A 19,951-nucleotide genomic window follows, 5' to 3' on the forward strand; every position below is an offset into this window, starting at 1 on the left:
AATAGCATCCCAGATAAACATGAACTCCTTTCACAAAGTTACGGAGCTCTCCTAGTAAACTGCACAAAATGGGGCAAAATGTAAGCAAAAGCTGTTGCATCACTTGGCTGAATAGCAATTTGTTTCCCAGTTCAGCCAGGATGGCAGACAGCTATTTGCATTCTACTTAAATGCTGCGTTAGTCTTTTATGAAGGTCAGCAGTTAATTACAGGCTGCAAAAACAAAAGCTTATGAATTTGAGACAATCAAAGAAACAGCCAATGTAAATAGTTTTGAAATTATTCAGCGTTTGAAATGACCATGTTTGTATAATAATATAGTTATCATAAGCAAAACTGTAGGTACCTTATGATTAAAGAAAAAAGTAGATGAATACTTTTGAAACACAAAAGCTCAGGGCTTGTCTTGGAGAGCCTTATCAAACCACTAACCAGTCTCAATACTGGGATCAGCATGGAGCATGCTGTTACCGAGTGAGGAAAGAGTTTCTGGACTAGCCTTTTTTGATTGTTCCAGAAGGAAAGCAAACACTCATGCTCTAGGAAATGTTTTCTGAGAACTCCTGCAGGCTGAGGAGTTCTTAATCATGACAAACATTTGATTAATGATGACGACTTAGGTTGATTTTTCCACTAGCAATGGGTAAATTTAATAGAGGTCAGTGGTTTCATTCATTTTAGCAAAGGATGTTTATCAAAATCTTACCCAAAATTCTGTGAGATAGAAATCTTCTGAGATTAGATACTTGGAAAACTGTTGCTTAAGCTGCAGGAAATTGGGTGTGATCATTTCATTATGAACCAATTTTATCGCTGGCTATCTCTTTGTTATTCAAGCGCAAACCTGCCAGAAGATTTACCAAATGCTGCACTAGATGTTGATCTCAGTTCCATGATATAATTCACTCCACTGATTTCAACTGAAGCATGACAAAACTAGGACCATCACTTCTTTGTGAGACGACTTACTGGGTTGTACAACTAACACCATTGCAGAGGTCTTTAGAGACAGGGAGTAGCACTTGTAACTGATGAAATTCTACTTGCCTTACTAACATCACAGTCATGGTATTAAAATGGTGGTTTTCTCAGCCTGCTGTGGTTTGAAACACTAGCTTTAATTTTGCAGCAGTTGACCTTGAGCATGCAAGACAATAAGCAGCGGCACCATGGAAAAGTCCCAGAATACAATTCTGTTTAAAAGAAGCAAAACAAAATCTGATCCACTGGTAATCTTAGAAGGTATTTAATCTAGCAGGAGAGATGACGGCTTCAACAGCAGTGTTTAAAAACTTCTACCCCTATGTCAGTCCTATTCCCAAATAACTGCTTTTCTCCCCTTGAAATGCCTTACCTTGTAAGAAATGAGCTTCACCCATAGATGAATACTGAATGTGGTTGGGCTATGAGGCTTCCTTTCTTCCAGACTAGATTAATATTTGCACACATTTTTAGCACAGCGCATGCATGAATAAGCACCATGAAGGCTGTGCAAATGCCGTGTTTCTATTCCACTCCTTTTTCAAGCACATTCCACACTCATGAAAGCTGCTGGGCTGGTGAGCGAGAAAGGCCAGACAGTTCTGTACCCTTATATTCTGCTTTATAATGGCAGTTCAAACAATTTTTTCCCCACCTTGTCCCATTAATATGGGTGAATGAAAAGGGGAACTATTCTACATCTGATAGTCTCATTTTTATGCCTGTGCCATCATTAGCACGCAGTGCCAGCATTTGGGTAATATTATTAGGGGGAAGGGGAAACGGACTTGCTTGCTTGTTCCCTCGGTTTGTGTGTGCACAAACAGCTGACAAGCTGGCACATTGAGGCTCTTATTTAGCAAAGCTTCCTAAGTGTGTGCTCCAGCCTGCCCATGCTGGTGAGGCTGTTAAGAACGTGCTTAACTGTAATCAGATGTTCAAATTCAAAAGGATTTAAACATCTGCTTCTCATTAAGTGCATGCTTAAGAGCTTTGCTGAATCAGGGCCTCAGCTATTAGGAAATAAACAGAGACCACCAACTTATTTTACATATACTCTTGAAGAGTGTTCGGATAGATAGTAATGACTTTCAGTCAGTGCTGACCAAAGTTGGCTTTGAACTGCTGACCTAGAGGTTAAAGGCTTGTATCCTATTACCAATCCCTGGGGCAAACCAGTCTTACTTGTTTTCAAATATTAATGAATTAAGTCAAGTCAAAATGTAGCCCCATTGATTGCCTTTTCCCTGTATTTTTCCTGTGTCAGCATCAGTCACTGATGCTGCTGTAGAAAATCCTTCAGAATCAGTGCTGCCCACATTTCTCTAGTTTAAATCACTTGCATTGTAAGCAGAGTCTTAATAACTGAAACGGTTAGTTTCTAAAAATATTTAGAAATGGACCTTTCCAAAAATGTTGATAGTAACTGTTCATCAAAGAAAACATACTTATGTGTAGGGTCTGATGAATTATTTAGGTATCTATTCTCCTTGTGATATGCAGACATAACTCTCGCTGACACTAATAAGAGATTCATATGCATGCCAGGAGCAGGAAAAATCCTTGGAGGGTATTTAGACAATATTCCTTGAAGGATTTGGGCCGGGGGGGGCGGGGTGGGGGGTGTGCCGGGAGGAAAATCATTGATGCAAACATGAATTTGTCTTTTTTCCACAGAGGATATGTGTATTTTTATTTTAAAAAGACAGCGGGGACCATTAACTAACAAGTATTCAAAATTCTATTTGCATCTCTAAAGGTAGAGCTTAGATGAAGGCCACACACAGACCTCCAGCTGAAAGTAGAGGCACACTAATATTGAAGAAAAGCAAATGCTCCTGGTAAGTGCTCTGTTGAAAACTTTGGGTTTAGTCTTGGGTATTTCACTTGTGGGAACTTTTATTTCCTATGAAAGGAGGCTTATTGGAACACAAGTATTATCTGAAATCTGGGAAGTGTTTCTTTATCATCGTATACAGGATGTATATTTGATCCAGTGATTCAGGTGTTGAGTGGCTCTGGCCAGATGTTGTAAAGGCCCATTTCCAGTAGGATTTGCTCAGTTGCTGGGTGACCTACGCACAGTGGTGTCCCATGCAACAGGCCAGGGACATCTGGAGCCTAGACCATGGTGCGATTGCAAATGCAGAAAAGATTCAGGTGCTACGGCAAGAGGTGCAGATAATTTCATTTTTGTTTCCGTCTTTTTAATCCATCTCAGTATTTCAGAGGGCCATCCCTCTAGCAGTGCTTTATCAGAGGAAATTCAGCCTGGTTTGGTAGAAGTGGCTGTCAAAAATTGTGGTGGTATCCACATGACGTTACTCCATTCCCTGCCTCTGCTGCTTCTCCCCCTTGGAACTATCCTGCTCTATACGACTCAGCCCAGGGGTCCTCCAACTGTATCAGACGTGGATCCAAAAACCCTCAAACTTAGCTTCACTACTGTGCTGTTTTCCTAAAACTGGTTATTTGGTAGCAGGAAAGAGCAGCTCTCTAAATAAGGCTTCCTGGGGCTTTTGTTTGTTTGTTTTTACTTGCTTTTCCCCAAGGATCTGTTCTGCCATGGGCTGAGCAGGGACTGAGAAGGGGGGGATGAAAGGCCCTGTTTTAGCTGAAGCTTTTGGTGTCCATCTTGCATATTCTGGGTTTTGGAAATGAAGTCCTCTGCCCTGTTGTATAGTTCTGGTGCGTGGTATATCCGACCCCTTCCTGTAAGTTGCGTTGCAGGCAGGTTAATTCCATTTACAGGAGGAACTGTGATGCTATTGGTAAATGCTTCTGGCAAATGGTAGCAAATAATCTGCAAACTTGAGAAAGTTATCCTGTACTTTTTGCCTGCTGCACACCTGGCAGGAGAGCAACAGGCTGGGAATCATCACCCTGAGCTTCTCCTGAGTTTCCTGGCTCTGCAAGGAGCCTGGCCCTTGCTAATCTTAGGGCTTGTGTCTAACATCGGGAGACACACAGCTTCCAGACAGAAAAAAAACAACTTTAAGTGGGTATTATTTCTTTACTGTAAACACTTTCCATCAGTTCTGGAAAACTACAAAATAATGATAATGCAAAGTTACTGGAAAGCAAAACTCATTAGAAATTGTGTCCTGATACAAAAAATAAGTCACAGCAAACTAGTGAGGTTCTCCTAACCTTCTTAGGAGAAACAGAATGTAAAAAGAGCAAGCCAATTTTCAGTAAAATATAAATTGGATTATTAAAACACTTTAATCAAAGATTGAATCAGCAAGTCACAAAAAGCTATCTTGAAAATTTATTATCTTATCTTGATAGTGTGTCATTTGCGGTGGGGAAAATTACCAAAGCCAGAGCAGAGTATAAGGACTCACCTATACGTGTGCAAATATTTCTAGGAATTCAAGTTTTTTAGCCTGTAGAGCCTGCAGTTTACTTTAGCCTAACTCATTTTCCAAAAACATTCAAAAAGTTGATAAATTCCTCTACCAGCTATTTTATCATATTTTATATACTGCTGAAGATATTTACGGCTTTCTCCAGTGTTGGATTTTTCAGGTTGACATAAAAGAACATGAAAGAAAAGTCATCACTTCAAAAGTTGTCTTTTTAATAAAGACTGAAAAACCTTTTTATGAGATGTTAGTTTGGTTGTGCTGGATCACTAGATTCAGTTTTGGGTTGTGACCTTATATTTACTTTAACTGACATGTCTTTTCATTATAGTTCAGAGAAAAATGAGCAAGCCCCTGTGAGGGGAAAAAAATCACAAATGAAGGATAGTAAAACTGATTTTGGATCTTTTTATGGAAAACAAACATTTCTATGAGTAAGCTGATATTTTTGTTTGAGTATTTTAGTTTTCAGTTTAAATAAAAAGTCTCACTTCTCCACTCCCCTCAATTTGCTTTTGTTTTTTGGCAATCAAAGAAAACACTCCTCTTTTCCAGAGCTAAGCATAAGTTTACATGGACCTTTATAAGCAGGTGTTTATCCCCATGCATTGTCTGCTACCGCTTTCAGTCTTTATGGTACTTGGCTCTACAGAAAAGAAATGTTGCAGAGTTACTAAATTGGAGACTCAAAACATTTCAGCTTGCTGTGCAGTTATACCCTGCTCTTCCCTGGGACTGACAGCTCTAAAACAGAGGCAAATACTGGAGAAAATACTGAGATTTCTAAGTGTCTGTGGGAGCATTTTAACTGGACTGGACTGTTTGGTGGCTCTAAAACTCCTTCTTCAGGCAGATACACAGTGCCAGGTAGGACAGCCCATTAGCCCACTTGTTTTCACTTCATGAATAGAAGACATACATTTACCTGTCAGTGAAGGTAAGGGAGGTCATTTATAATCAAAATGGGTTGTTTTTTCAGGGCTTAGGGTCGACATCGACCTAGGTCAACTGGGGCAGCGCCTACTTACACGCATAAATATTGATGCCCTTTAACTAAGTGAAAAACCATTATATTACAAAGAAATAGGGAAGAGGGACAGGGGTAATTAGTTTCAGTCAACCCTGATCAAAGATACCTGTGTATCTTTGCAAGCTCTTCTGTCAGAGACCTGCCTGACGGGGAGGGAATTTTCCACTGTCAGACCTTCTGCTGCTCTCCAGATCTCATGCCCTCCTCTGCAAGGCAGCACGTTGGGGGTGTGCTGGAGGCAGAAGGAAGGCGGGCGGTCACCCAAGGCACCCACAAGGCTCAGCAAACCCATGAAGGCACGACATCCTTTTCTGCTATGCCCAGCTGCTGCTGGGGGAGAGGAAGCCGCACCTCCCTTTGGCAGGGACATGCTCCCCTCGGCAGCTGCCAAGTTTATTTATTTGCAGAAAGAATCTGAATGTATATCACTGAATTTGTCTGAGCGGGCTTTTTCAGGGTGAGGGATTTACTCAAAATTGTTTTCTAGTTGGGGTTTTCGATGGTTTGGTCTATGTTTCCTTAACAAAGATATATGCTGGGATTAAAGGATCTTGAGTTAACCTCCCTAGCTTATTTAAAATGCACTCTTTGTAAAATACACATCAAAAGTGTCATGAACTCTCTTTCACTCTGGGTGGCATGAAGGGTGGAGAAACGTTATAAACAAAGTAATACAGGGTGAATTGAAATCTAAGAGGCAACCTTTTTTCCTATAGAAGGCAGCTGAACCGAAAATGCACTCCCTAGCTGCAGAACCGTGTGAAGGAGGGTAACATCGTGTTGTTATCATCGCTTTATTGTTATGCTGCTTCAAATCAGTGTTTTGTACCCTTCTGGGAAAACAGGTTGGACATAAGTACACTTTTTATGCAACTAAAGTTTGCTGAGCACTGCTGTTTGCTTCAGTGAGAGGAAGTTGCAGGTGGCTCGCAGGTTGGCAAGTATGTTGTATTTAACACTGCTCAGCTTCTGTAGTTTGGCCTTTGGGGCTAGGGATTCACCAACATCTATTTACCTTATGGCAGTTCCCAAGACACTCCCTGAAATACCAGCCACTGGTTGTGCTTTCCTACACTTGTCGAATAACAGATTTGGAACAAATTGCATAGAATTACAAGTGGCGCAAATGCAATGCATAATTATCTACCTAGCTACCAGAAGAGAATGATAATTTTGTTTTTATTTTAAATCACACAGTGGAGATGGCTACATTTCTTACAGTTCTAGTGTTGCTATGACCATAATAACGCTTTAGGCTTCTAGTTCAGAAATGTGGTTTAACCTATTTTCTTCCCCCTCCGGAGAAAATTATAGCCTAAGAAGCAGAAGGCAAGTAAACACCTTACTTTACACATTGGCACTTGCATTACAACAGGACACAGAGCAACAATTGCACATACTGGAAAATATATTTGCATATTTGAATCAAAGTCTATGTAAGATGGGCGAGGTTTCAAAGTAAGGGGTGGGGAATTAGTCCCATAACAATATCAGAATTTGTGTTTAAATATCCTACGTCGTCCATGTGCTAAAAAGTACTTCTTGCCATGATTTCAAATGGCAGTGTTTGCATATTGAATACTCAGCAGTATTTTAGGGAAAGAATTGGGTACAATATGGTAACTGCAGCTGTGAGAGGGAAGGATATGAGCTGTCAGTTGGCCCAGCTAGCCCTTATGGCAAAGATGTCACACTGTGCTGCCTCTCGCCCTTTACACATGTCACTCTATATACTGTTGCTGTTTATTTGTTGCAATTTCAGTCAGAGCTTTGGGACCTTCATCCCACCTGCTTCTTTTCTCAGTGCATCAAATGCGCTGTTGCATCTGTGGCCGTGTAATTTGTTCCTGTCTGTTAAGTGCCGCTCTCCAGTTGTGGGCACAGCTTACTGGCCAAGAAGTCACCACTGAGAGCAGAAACCATATGGAATGGAACTCATGTGTTTTTCTACTTCATTAGAATGTTTAGCTGAAACACTTTCTGCAGCCTGACGTTAACGTGGCCCAGGTGCTGGGATGTGTTGGGGTGGCTGCTATGGCAGAATTGTGAGAACACAAGATATTTTTGTTCCCCACCGAATAGCTGACAGAATCTTTCCAGTCCCAGAGAAAGAAATGAAATGAAGTAAGGAATGAAAATGACCTTCTATCTGAATGACTGAAGGGGAGTGATCATGTGGGTAGGGGGAGCCCCAACCCAAAGTATTGTATGTGCCCCACTTCCCCCTGCCCCCCCCCCCCACCCCGGCACATACACAGGCATCGTGTTCAGAAGTTAATATCAAGCAACAAAGGGTGTAAGATATTGCTAATAATGATGCTGTTTCAGAACCTCAATAGCAAAGTTGCACATGGGATTATTAAGACTTATTTTCGCCCATAAGGTCACCACCCCTGCTGTGAAATGATGTTTTGAATTGAGAGGCTGATGATTCCCTGCAGCTTACTGGGTGACCATCTCGTCACTCTGAGCTATAAAATTTTGTATAATTTTTCCATCCATCTCACCTGATCGAGGCCTGAATCTTTCTTCCATGTTAGAAATAGGTTTTCTGTTTACTCTGTACCTCCACCTTGGCGCGGATGTTACACAGCCTCGTGTAACTCTTGGTAACTCTATAAGGTCACTATTTAATAAGTAAATATGCTCACTCCTTTGCCATCTGTGGGTGATGAACACCTGCATTAGGAGAGCTCCGAATTCTTTCAAGATATTCTTGAAGAGACTTGTGAATAGAAGTATCTCCTACATCTCAAGACATGCAAAAACAATAGTCCCACAGAGTCAAAGGCACTGTATTATGAAATTTAAACGTGTTTTGCTTGCATGGGTCTTAGGATAAATCCTTTCTTTCTTTCAGCTGTGAAATCCCTCTTTCAATCCTTCAAATAACCCGTCTGAAAGAAATCATTCCAGCAGAGACATTACAATTAATTCTATTATGTAAACGTGTAGTTTCAGATTTTCATTAAACTGACAAATGGTTCCTAAGAGTCATTTTCTAAATTACAAAATACATCTCTGCTGTTTTAAAAGGCCTGTTATCACACACTATCCTGTAACATAGGACTATATTAGTCGGGTGAAATTTAGTCCTCAAACAGGATTTTTAAGGGGCTCTGTTAGGTGCTGATGTCCATCTGTAGGCATGTAAAAAGAAAGCCTAGTTTTAATTTACTTAGGATCCAAGGGAGTTGACTGGTATACTAGATTTTGGGGAAAAATGTTTCCATCTTTTATCAAGGCACTATGAAAATACTAGTGTTTGGAACAAAAAAATAGTGGCACAAATTGCTAGGTAATGTTAATGACATTAGAAAATATGTTTTGTGCCAGTCTTTTCTGGCAGTCCTAAGCACATCTTCCTCTCCAGTGAAGCTCCTGATTTGTCCAGGCCAGCGCTAAGGTAAACTGGGCACCATCGGTCTTGGTGGAACCTCCCAGAAGAGGCAGAGGTGCCGTTATACGGGCAGGCATGGGAATTTAGCTAAAGAAATCAATAATCAGATCATTTCAAAAGAACCATTCAACAAAACCTTGGATAAAATGACAGATTACTTACAACACTGGTTTAAAGCATTTATGCTGATAATTAAGAATAACAGACAAAGAGTATTAAGTAAAGGAGAGCAAACATCTAGCCAGTCATTAAAAGAATGGAATTTTTCTAATCCTCTTACAAAGATGCTGTTTTGGGTCAAAGTCCCTTTCTGCATAAAGCAGCTACACCACATTTTTTAAGTGAATGAAGAGCTGAGAGCCATAGCCCAGACCCTCAAAACTACTTTACACAGACAACTCCCACTGAGAGACAAGCATTTAAATTAATCTGGGGACTTGGACCCATGAGATGAATAAAGAGAGTTTAGTTCACACTGTATTGCATAGTAAATAATTATGTAACCAAATTAATTTGGTATACCAAAAATTTACTAATGCATTATTGGCTGGAAGTCTCCATATTCTGTATCACACATGTTTTATCTCAGGGTTAAGAAATTCCAAGAAGTGCTTTTTATTAGGTTAAACTGACAGATTTTATTTCATACAGAGCCATGTTTATAGACAACATCTGGTCTTTACATTTACTCTCTTTTTTGTTCACCAATGATTGTTTGTTCCTGGGAAAGAGGGTATGTGATTGTTTCTTTCTACTTCACAAGTAACTTTGAATCTCTAAAATAAAGTAAAATTTACATTTTTATTTCTTAGGTGCTTGTGAATCCCACTCAAGCCTCGTGGTCTACTTGTGCTATTCTGATCATTAGTAAGTACCCTTAATTGCAGATGTTTTCCTTTGAGTCCTTTTGACCCCTTGTAGGATCTGTGAGGCAGTAAGGACCAGTAGAAGATCCTTCAATGCTAATCTCAGATGTTATCCAATTAGGCCCCCTTGGAAGACATTGCTTAATGAGTTGAAAGGACCTCAAATTCTACTTCTAGCCTATCAAACCCAATAACAACTCCCTAAGCTGCATAATTAACCTTCCCCTTGGCAACACTTGCCTTCACGTCACCTTGTCCAAAGTCTCTATCCAAAATGTCTTTATCACCCCATTTATTGCTCAAGTCTAAACGGAGAAGTCTTTTCTTCTATAAGGCCTATGAACCTGACTGTACCAGCTGGTGCAGTGAAGTAATTGAGTAGATGGCACTGTACCTCTTTTTTCAGTATCTCCTTTTCTTGCTGTTGCAAATCTAGTATGTATGAACAGCAAGATCCAAATACTCCTGTCTGTAAGCTGTGTACAACACACATGACTAGGTGGTAGTACAGTCTGCTGTTCTGAGACATGCTCCTGGTAAGGGTCATAAGCTGTTCAAGAGTACACCAGCCAGTAGTGCTTTTCCTTCTCGTGTATAGGTAATTAAGCAAACTTACTCTCATTTCAGAGAAGGGGCTCAGAAGTCTGGAGAGGACAAGACTAACATTTTCAAAACTGCTGTCTCATTATACCAGTGTTTTGGTACAGCCTTAGCCCTTGGTATTCAGAGATGATGCGGATTGCTTGAAATCATCTACAGTATAAGAACAATTCAAGTGTTCTCAGCCAAATAAACAGATGTAGGGGAAGCTATAAGAAAGTTATATTTAAGTCATATGGGATTTTGCTCTTCAGTAACATATAGTGCATATATACAAACTGATGGTGGACCTTACTGAATCCTTATCAAGAGAAATGGAATTGAGCAAGTCCATGGAAATTGAAGTGAGGCTCAATTTGGTGCAGTTAGTACAATTAGAATTGTAAAAATACCCCTTCCCCCTTATTTCATTCAACATTTTTATGGTAAAAAGCTGATGGGTCGATTTTTTTTCTCAAGAATTTTTTCCTTCCTAAAATTAATACCCTATGTTGAATTAAGGAAGTAAACAAGAGGCTGACCCTTTTAGTGTGAGAAATAGGAGAGAAAGGAATGAGTTGATTCTTTCTGATCTTACACACCACAATTACTTAGGACTCTTGTGAGCTAAATTCTGTCCTATAGCATATTACATCTCCAGGAAAAGAGAAGGGAAGAGGAGTTTTTGATCTGAATAAAGCTAGTTTGTGCCACATAACAGCCCCGTAGAGGACTGTGGCTATAATGCTAAACTGCTCTGACAGATGGACTGTATTATACCCTATAGGTACATAATTTTTCTTTGTAACTGGCTGCCTTTTGGCCCAGAGTTCAGCACAATAATGTATAAATGCTGCTGCACGCTCGGCCTATTTCCTGAATTAGTTCTTGTACTAAAATAGGAGCTATTTCTAGTTATTTTATTTTGACCTTTACTTCTCCTCCTCGTCTTTCTTTTATTTAGATACTAGCTAATGCAATAATGACTCAGGTGATAATTTAGGACTAGGTTAGTGATGCTAAGTTTCCCACTCCACCTCTAGCCTCTGTAGACCAAGTTACAGTACATCACCAATTGCATAACATAGCATGATAGCAGATTCCGGCTGCAAATAATAATATGATTCAGGGTCTCTTGAACCCTCTGTAATTACTTCTATTAACAGATGACCTGGTGCTTAATTAGCGAGTCATTTAGAATCAGCACGTACATTAAGTTACATTTCATATGAGAGTCCTTTAGAAAGGTATTTTTCTTCCATTTGGAAAAAAAAATCCATAGGATGTATTTAATCAGCTGTTGATTGGCAGTTAGTTCTGGGGAGGCTGTGGAGATAATTGTAGTGCACAAAGTGCCACAGTCTTTGAAAACCCAAAGTGTATTTTCTCATGAAGTGATAACTTTGATGGCATAATTTAAAAAAAAAAAAAAATTATGGAAAAAATCCATTCTCTGAACTGCCTGCACTAAGCCCGATAGCACTTGCTGATCCTCCTGTAATGCTGCTCTGTGAAAGCATCTGGAGTCTCAGGGGATTACTGGAGTGGTTTGAGACTCATCAGAAATGTCCCCCTAGTTCAAGCATAGTTTATACTGCACAGTGGCCTTTAAACATGATGCTATCTAGTTACACAGATGGTTGGGAGCTCTGGAAAACCCAGAACAGAGCAGCTCCTATCACCTGGCCCTGGCAGGCAGTGGGGAAAAATCTTCACTTTGGTAATTTGGACCTCTGAACTCAACCAGCGATTAGAAAACTAAATTCTGCCAAATGCTGGAATTAAAATCACAAAGTGATAGAAGCCAAGTTTCTCTAAAATAAGTAGACCTGCCAGAAAGATATGGCTTTGAAAACTAGACTGGAAGCACATGCTGTTTTTTGGTTCTGCTCTGGGGGGTTTTTTGGTGGTTTTTTTTGTTTGTTTTTTTAAATTCTTTCTTTTTCCAGTGCAAACAATGAAGATTGTTTAGACATGTTAACTTTATAGTCTTGTGTATAAAAGGTTAGTGTGGTATTGTGGGAATATTTTTGCACAATTTTCATCATTGCCAGTATACATCAAAAAATCCATTTCTTTTAGTTTTGAAGTAATAAGTCCAATGTGTATATGACATACTGGTCCTCCATCTAAACTCAGCATGTGCATTTGGTTGCCATGTGTTAGAGATGCTGCTTTGTGACAAGAGCTTCATGTAGGGCAGTATCTTAAGTCTCTGAGAAGACTGCACATCGCAGTTCAGCAAGTCTTTACTTTTTATTCAAATTCAAGTTAGAATTGTAAAATGGTTTTGGTTAGCTCCTGATGCTTTTAGATACTCTTGCAAATCAGTAGATGTGGTGTAAGCTTAGAAAAGGCTCAAGGAATCTTATCTGTTCTGTCAGTTTATATATTGTGTCTTGACTTGGTCCCCGATTTCAGAGAGACATTTCTAGACCAGTACTCAGAAAACTGGTATTGTTCAAGTAGTCAAGGCTATGGTTTTAGATCTCAAAGGTCTGGTTAAATATCCTAAAGAATAACTTAACCAGACCTGCTATGATGCCAAGGCCAACAGCTTAATTCCTGAATGTATGGGTACTTGCACTGTAGTTGGGGAGAAAACAAAGAAATTGTTATGGATTTGGAATACCTTGTATTCAGTCAGGTGCAAAACAGAATAGAAAGAAAAAGGAACTATGCCTGTGCAAACTCCTCTCCCCACAAAAACTCATACGCACGTTGCCTAGTGAGTGTCAAGTTAGGTCTCTGCTCCAGCGTTGCAGCTTTGCTCGCCCATGAGTTGTTTGTTGCATTTTTCAGTTTGTTTCACTTTATATCGTTTCTTGCCAAGAGGCTACCATTATAGGCCTGACCTGAATACTGGAGTTATGAAGAAGAAAAAAGTCACCCCGATGGAGAATAGATAGTGACAAAGGCTTTATTCTCCTGTCCAGACCATCAGCTGAGAGGGACCTGCTATCAGCAGTAACTGAGCCTTGAATCGCACGTTTTCAATGCTGCAGGCGGGAGATGGTCTTGAGTTACAAAGCTAAGTCTCACATCAATTAAAGTCTGTGTGCACAGCAGCTGCATTCAGAAAGGTGGAAGAGATTTAATCTTCACCTTTCACCTTGGGTCAAAATACAAGGTTACCAAGACAGACTGTTATTAAAAATGGATTGTTTCTGCCAACTAAATGTTAAAAGTTTGCAGTTATTATGAAAGCACTTTATTACTTGCTCCTTTTGTTAAGGAGACTTGCTGTTAAATAGCAAGGAAGTAATAAAACAGTTGAAAGGAACAAATAAATATTTATGCCAGACTTCCAAAGTCTGTAGCAGTTTTAGTCTGTCTTCTTGATTAAAAATTAGAGAATTATTCTCTACTGCATCTTATTGGTGAGTAGGTGAATTACCCTGATTGAGTATAAGGAGAGGCTCCCAGGAGTGAACACTGAAGGTGTGCTTAGAGGAAAGGATATACAGTGGGAACAAGATTTTGTTTTAGCACAAATATTAAGAAACAAACCCTATATGAAGCACTAACTTCTCAGCTACATCTCAGAAATCATAGGTCCAAATTCAGTTCACCACTGAAGTCTCTGGGCATTTTCCATTGTTTTTCAGAGGAAGCTGAATAAAGCCCTAAGGGGAACATGTTGCTGATCTGTGTTCCCAGGATGCACTGAAGATAAACAGTGTATGATTGATCACATTGGTATTTCACTGCCTTTTAGGTGTTGTCTGTGATTCAAATTTGAGGGCAAATATCTTCATGTTCAAATAAGTAAATTCCTATAGTCTTTGTGTCTCTTTGTGCATCTAAATGAAGAAATTGCCCCAGAGAGATAAATACAGATATTTTCTGTGGTTTTATACATCCTATTTTCCAACGTTTTGCGGAGAAATAGTTAACTGCAAGAATATATGTGTATTTTAAAGGTGGGGTCAAAACCTGTGTTTCATAGGGCTAAAGGTCTGCCACTGCTAAAGTCAATGGAATCTTTGTCACTGACTTGGAAGGGTATGAATGAACTGCCTGTGAACAAGCGAAACTCTTACTGTCATTAATTTACAGAAATTTTGTCATTCCAGTTTTATGTCATTAACCTCAGGTAGAGTAAAGCTGTCATAACAGAAAAGAAAAAGCAAGCTGTGCTGGTAGCAACTCTTACTCTTTAAGGATAATGTTTGGAAAGACAATTCAGCCAAGAAAGTTAAATTAAGGGAAGAAATTTTCATCTAACACAGGGAGTCAAATACACAATTTGGTGTGTGTCTGTGCTGGGTTCAGTGGCACTCACACGGTGATTGTGTGCCTTTGAAAAAGTGATTCTGACTACGCATTAGTCCTCTGTGCAAAGAATGTATATTTCATTACATGTGTGCTTTGTTTGAGTTATAACTGAATATGACTTTTTAATATATTCCAGATATGTTAAGCAACAACTGAAGAAGTATGTGGAGCATGTTCTAGTTTTTGTTCTAAAACACATGTATTTTATTTATAAAGTGGAAACTGTACAGTCATCACAATAGTTACACTCTGACATTTAGCTTTCTTATTAAAAAACAATACCTTTATTAAAATTGCAGCAGTATTTTTAATTAATTTTGTATTTAAACAATCATCTTAGTCTATTTAGAGTTTGAATGATACAGAGCGATACTGATCATCACTTGCACATTAAAGAAGGTTCTGTTCAGTGGTTCCAGGTCTGGAATAAGTCATACAGGGCTTAGATCCCTTGTGTCGTATGATGACTTTCATTCAAAAAAGATAGAAATCTTCTTGCCTATATGGTGTCTAAATGAAGGTTAAAAAAAATGAGCTGAATGTAACTGTCAAAGTGCCTTCCTGAGTCTGCTGAAAGCCTAAAATAGTAGCTCAGAGATGTGTGAACCAATCTCCATCACATCCAATTCAGTGTAAGAATCCTGCAAAAATTTTGTCTGCAAGACGGCAATGTACCCCCGCGTTTAAGGAGTCCAGGGGTATAAATGCCAGTGGATACTTACGGGCATTGCTGTGTCTTTAGGAGAAAGGAGGCAGTACTAACTGAGGGGAGAACTTGACCTATGCTACTTCTCTTATTTCTTTTAAAAGCAAGGAGCCTCAAGGACTTCCACTGCAAGTGAGGAATGCCATAGAGGAAGAGCCATATTGGGCCACAGAAGATTTGACTTCCTGGTGCCCAAGAATGCACTGGAGCTTTCATGTGCTTCTGCACATTCCCAAGGAATAAAATGTGTGGGTAAAGGTGCCTTCCAGTCTGTACTGCTGTCACAGATTTCTAACAGTAACTGAAAGGTGTCTCTTTCACTTTGGCATGGAGTAGAAGAGAATATGTATTTTCAAAGAATTAAAAAAGTGAAATGACAAGAATTTTAGATATTGAATATTGAGTCAAGAATAACGTATAAAAACCTTAAAGATTTTAAAGCCCTAAATATATCTTTTGCTAATCAAAGTCATCACGTAGTCCTTGTGGCTGATGTCAACTCTTCATGTAAGGTGGATGGAACAAGCTTTGCCAATCTGCTGTTGACACAATGAGAGGGAAAAAATGTTTGTGTAGTTACTATATAATAGTCTCTCTACAGTGGTATGCAAGGAACATCTTTGAAAATCTAGTACAGAGAAGAAAAAAGAAAGGTGAAGAGAAAACAACAAAAAAAAAAAAAAGGAGAAGGGGGAAAGGGAAGGGAGAAGACAAGGGAGAAATTGCCTTGCAGGTTATAAACAATACAAAAAAAGCAGTCACATCTTCTCCAAGACTCCCCTTTGTGCCTATGCAGTGCTGTTGCATTCAGCTTGCAAAGCAGAAGGGGAAGCCCAATCTTGAAGACACAGAAGTCTCAATTTTGCAGCGACCTCCACCTAGAAGGCCTCTTGACCTCACGACTTTGGCACAGCTCTGCTGTACACCTCTCTCCATATGCTTCCTCTTGGCTTCACACAGGTACGAGGATCGCTTGCATGCAGCTTTGTGTAGGGCTGTTTTCCAAGTCACCTGAAATAATATTGGCAGTGCAGAATATAAACACATTGCTGTGTACCGCCTTATTAAACACAGATGTGGCTTTTGCAAGGGCCTGGTTATCTAGAGGTGCCTTACCTTCCTTTGCTTGGGTACCAGTATCCTACAAAGAGATCTCTGTTGTACTGTGTTAATGCAGTGGTGGCAAAATCAGCCACAGCTTCAGGTAGGGGCTGCATGGATAGCAGGCAGAAGTGTTCCTCTAGTCCTGACCTTCTCAGGAGTTAAGGTCCGAAGGACAGATTTTTTTTGTTTGCGCATAAAGTATGTTAAGTGCCAGGCTTTGGAAGCCCATAATGCTTTGAAAACTTCGTCACCAAAATCTGAAAAGCTTTATAAATAACATGTGAAAATATAACTGTTGCTACCTGTTAATTCATTAATCTAGGAAGCCAACAATATTGCATAACAGAATGTCAGAACTACTGTCAGAAATGCATGTAGCTGATGCCTTTCTGGGTTTGAATGGAATTTATTTGGTGTTACTTTGTTTTTAAGTGTCTCGTCATCTGTAGTTAATGTCTAATTTGCTTCTGGTGAGGGGCTTGTTAAAAACTGGACTAGTCTGATCAAATTTTTTCTTCGTTACAATTTTTATACAAATTTGCTGGTTTAGATCAGACTTGTACCAGGACTTTTCTGCTCCAGGGCAGAATTTTTGCCAAAGATAAAGAGGCTTAGAAATAGAGATTTCAGTGGTCCTTTATTCAAAAATGTTCCCTGGGCTGAGGGAAATTTAGTCACAAGCCTTTAGTCCAAATCAGACAGATGAGAGCTCTGATCACCAGACTTCTAACTGGGACTGTATGGGTCTCTCCTGAGTTTTTGGTTTTTTGCATAGAACTTCAAAAGGCCTTGTTTTTCATCCCAACAGGGAACAGGAAAAGATTTTGCTTGAAAGCTGAAAAAGTTTCTTGGTACAGAAACACCATTTCATATCCATATGTAATACAGAATTGAGTTTGTCAGTGCAGTCTGAATTTTGTCTTTGATCTCTAAAAGAGAAAGGCAGTCCATGCAAATACTGCAAAACTAAAAGAATATAAACAGGCTTAAAATAACCACATTGTGATAGAGGGTAACATGACATTCTGATGTAGTGTATCCCATCAAATCCAAAGCCCAGTGAATTTAGTGGGGAGACTTATAGTGCAGTAAAGGGACAATTTCAAAACTCTGGAATTTGGTTTTGCTTTTTATCTAACTCTTATATGAATTTCTAGTCTCATTATCTGATCTTTGGCATTTTGTTTTCCCAGAAGTTTGGCAGAACAAATAATTTCTTGGCAAAGGACGTACACATCCAGCGGATTTCTCTGGAGACATTTTTTAATTTGATGAACACCTCAGATGGATCTTAGTTGATTCTTGCTTAGTAATAGATCGGCAAAGAGACAAATAACGCTTTGCCTCTCCCCAAGTCCTGGAGAAGTGTGTGCCAACCATATTCCTTGCCGCACCTGCAAGGCAGCCTTGAGGGCTCTCATGTTTTCTAAAATCAGTGAGAGCTCCATTGCCTGGCTGCACTTGGCACGCACGGCCCTGGAACAGGAGATGGCTATACCAGTGTAAAAGCTGGTGTGATCGGGGCATTTTCAGCGCATGTTGACATATTCTGATAAGCCCAAATGCCTCCCTCAGCTGATCCTTAATGAACCCTATTGGAAGGGATGTACCAGTATGGAAAATAAGTTCTGTGTATTTTAGCGTGGATCTATCACCACCAGAATGTAAGAAAAGTATGGCATAATTATCAAAAAAGCCATAAGAGCACACACTGAAGGTCCCACCTGCTCCACAAGGAGCCATCAGGCTCTGAGTGACCTGAGATGGCTTACCTGTTATCTGCCTTTTACTCTGACTTTATTTGTGGAAAATTTGTTTTCCTCTCTGCACACTACAAATAACCAGTCACCTAAAACGTTAAACAATGAAATTCAAATGTACTGAGTTAATCACTGGAAAAGTGCTTCATCTGAAAACTCCATGGGGGATCATGTTTCAGAACACAAGTGTCCTTGTACAGTACGCATTTCCTCTTTGGTTCGCAGGTTTGCTCATGCAGAGATTTAGAGTAATATTGAATTACTGCCTGAAGCCATGCCTGACTATCTTTTTCATTAATTACCTTCCATGGCTTTGGGACAGATTAACTGATAAATGTATGAATCCCTGGTGTAGTAACCTTTACCATGTACTTAGAATAACTGATAGGCATGTAATCTCAGAATCTGCGAAAACCTTTTTTCTTTCTTCCTATAGATTACTATTGTGCTCTTGCTATCTGAGTGGCTTGCCCATGCTGCTGTATTGTCTTTGCTAAAAGATGCTGGTAAACCACCAATAAGGACCTCTACAACAGACCTCTATAACAGTCCAAAAGGAAGATTGGTATGGCTTTTCAAAAAAATATATTTGTTTCTTTTTTTCATGTGTTAGTATTAAAGATGGGTGAAGCTATATAATGCCTTGTGTTATCTTTTCTGGGCAACAGATGCTTCAGAGTAGTCTAAGAAATGCAAATCAAACAACCATTTTTCTGTTGTTTTGGGGTTATTTTTCCTTTTTTTTTTCTTAAGCAAAATGTCTCAGAAAGTGGTCATTCTGGAAGGGTAATCACGCTGTCTTAAAAAATAGTCTAGTTTCTGTTGCAGCTGGGTTTTATGTTTCTCTAACCTGCCCTTCAGCAAACTATCTGTTATCTGACCAGTCTACCTCCTTCTCCTCTGTACAAAGATTACTCAGATTTTTAAATTTTTTAAATTCAGTGAGAAGCACTTCAGATACTTGTTCTGTCTCTGGAGAGCTGTTGTCTCTTTTGCTTTAATTGTTTCTTGTGGGTATTCTTACTGCATAATTTAGCTAGACAATATTGCTGATCAGGAACCTTGCTGGGGTTGCTTGAAACTTCCCATATGTAATCCCAAATGCTTTGCTTTAGGTCATCATTGCAAGTCAAAAGAATCACTTGAACACAGTCTGAAGAAATCAAATAGAGCCAGATATCAGCATTCTAAAACATATATACAGACTAAACTGAACTAATATGCTTGCATACTTGTTTCTAAGCCCTTTGCATTGATGTATGTAATCAATTATTAATAATATGTGATAAGACCATCTATTTACCAGGAAATGATCTCAGGTGAACAAATCTTTTCACTAATGCCATTATAGCAGGTCAGTTTATACCTATCTCCATTCACTGGATTGGATCTGAATTGGTTATCTATCCATTTATCAGTTCCTCCTCGATAAGCTCAATTTCCATACCCACAGCGTCTTTACTGTAGAGCTGCTCTCACATGCACAGTATCTTTTTTACAATTACTTTGGGCACGTGTAATCAAAAGGATTGTTTGGAAGGGCAAGCAAGAATATGAAAGGCAGTTCAGGGATGCTAGTGGAGGAAGAGGGGAATTGCAGAACATTTTATTCCTCTGGTAAAGCAGTGCTTGAATGAGTCACAGTATTGCATACAAATAGGTAATTATGCAAATATAGACAAGGAGCAGAAGATTCCAGAGCAAGATTCATGGATGGCACTAAAAGAAGTTGGGTTTCAAGGATGGGATTTTTCAATACGTTTGCTATTGATCTATTAAAAATTGCTTTTGAACTCCCAGCCATGACAGATTGGATCTAAATCTAAGATTTTCCTCAGTATTTCTCCTCTTTTCCCACATAATCATATAGTGTCTTTCT

Source organism: Gavia stellata, chromosome 2 (assembly GCF_030936135.1).
Source record: "Gavia stellata isolate bGavSte3 chromosome 2, bGavSte3.hap2, whole genome shotgun sequence".
Classification (NCBI taxonomy): Eukaryota; Metazoa; Chordata; class Aves; order Gaviiformes; family Gaviidae; genus Gavia; species Gavia stellata.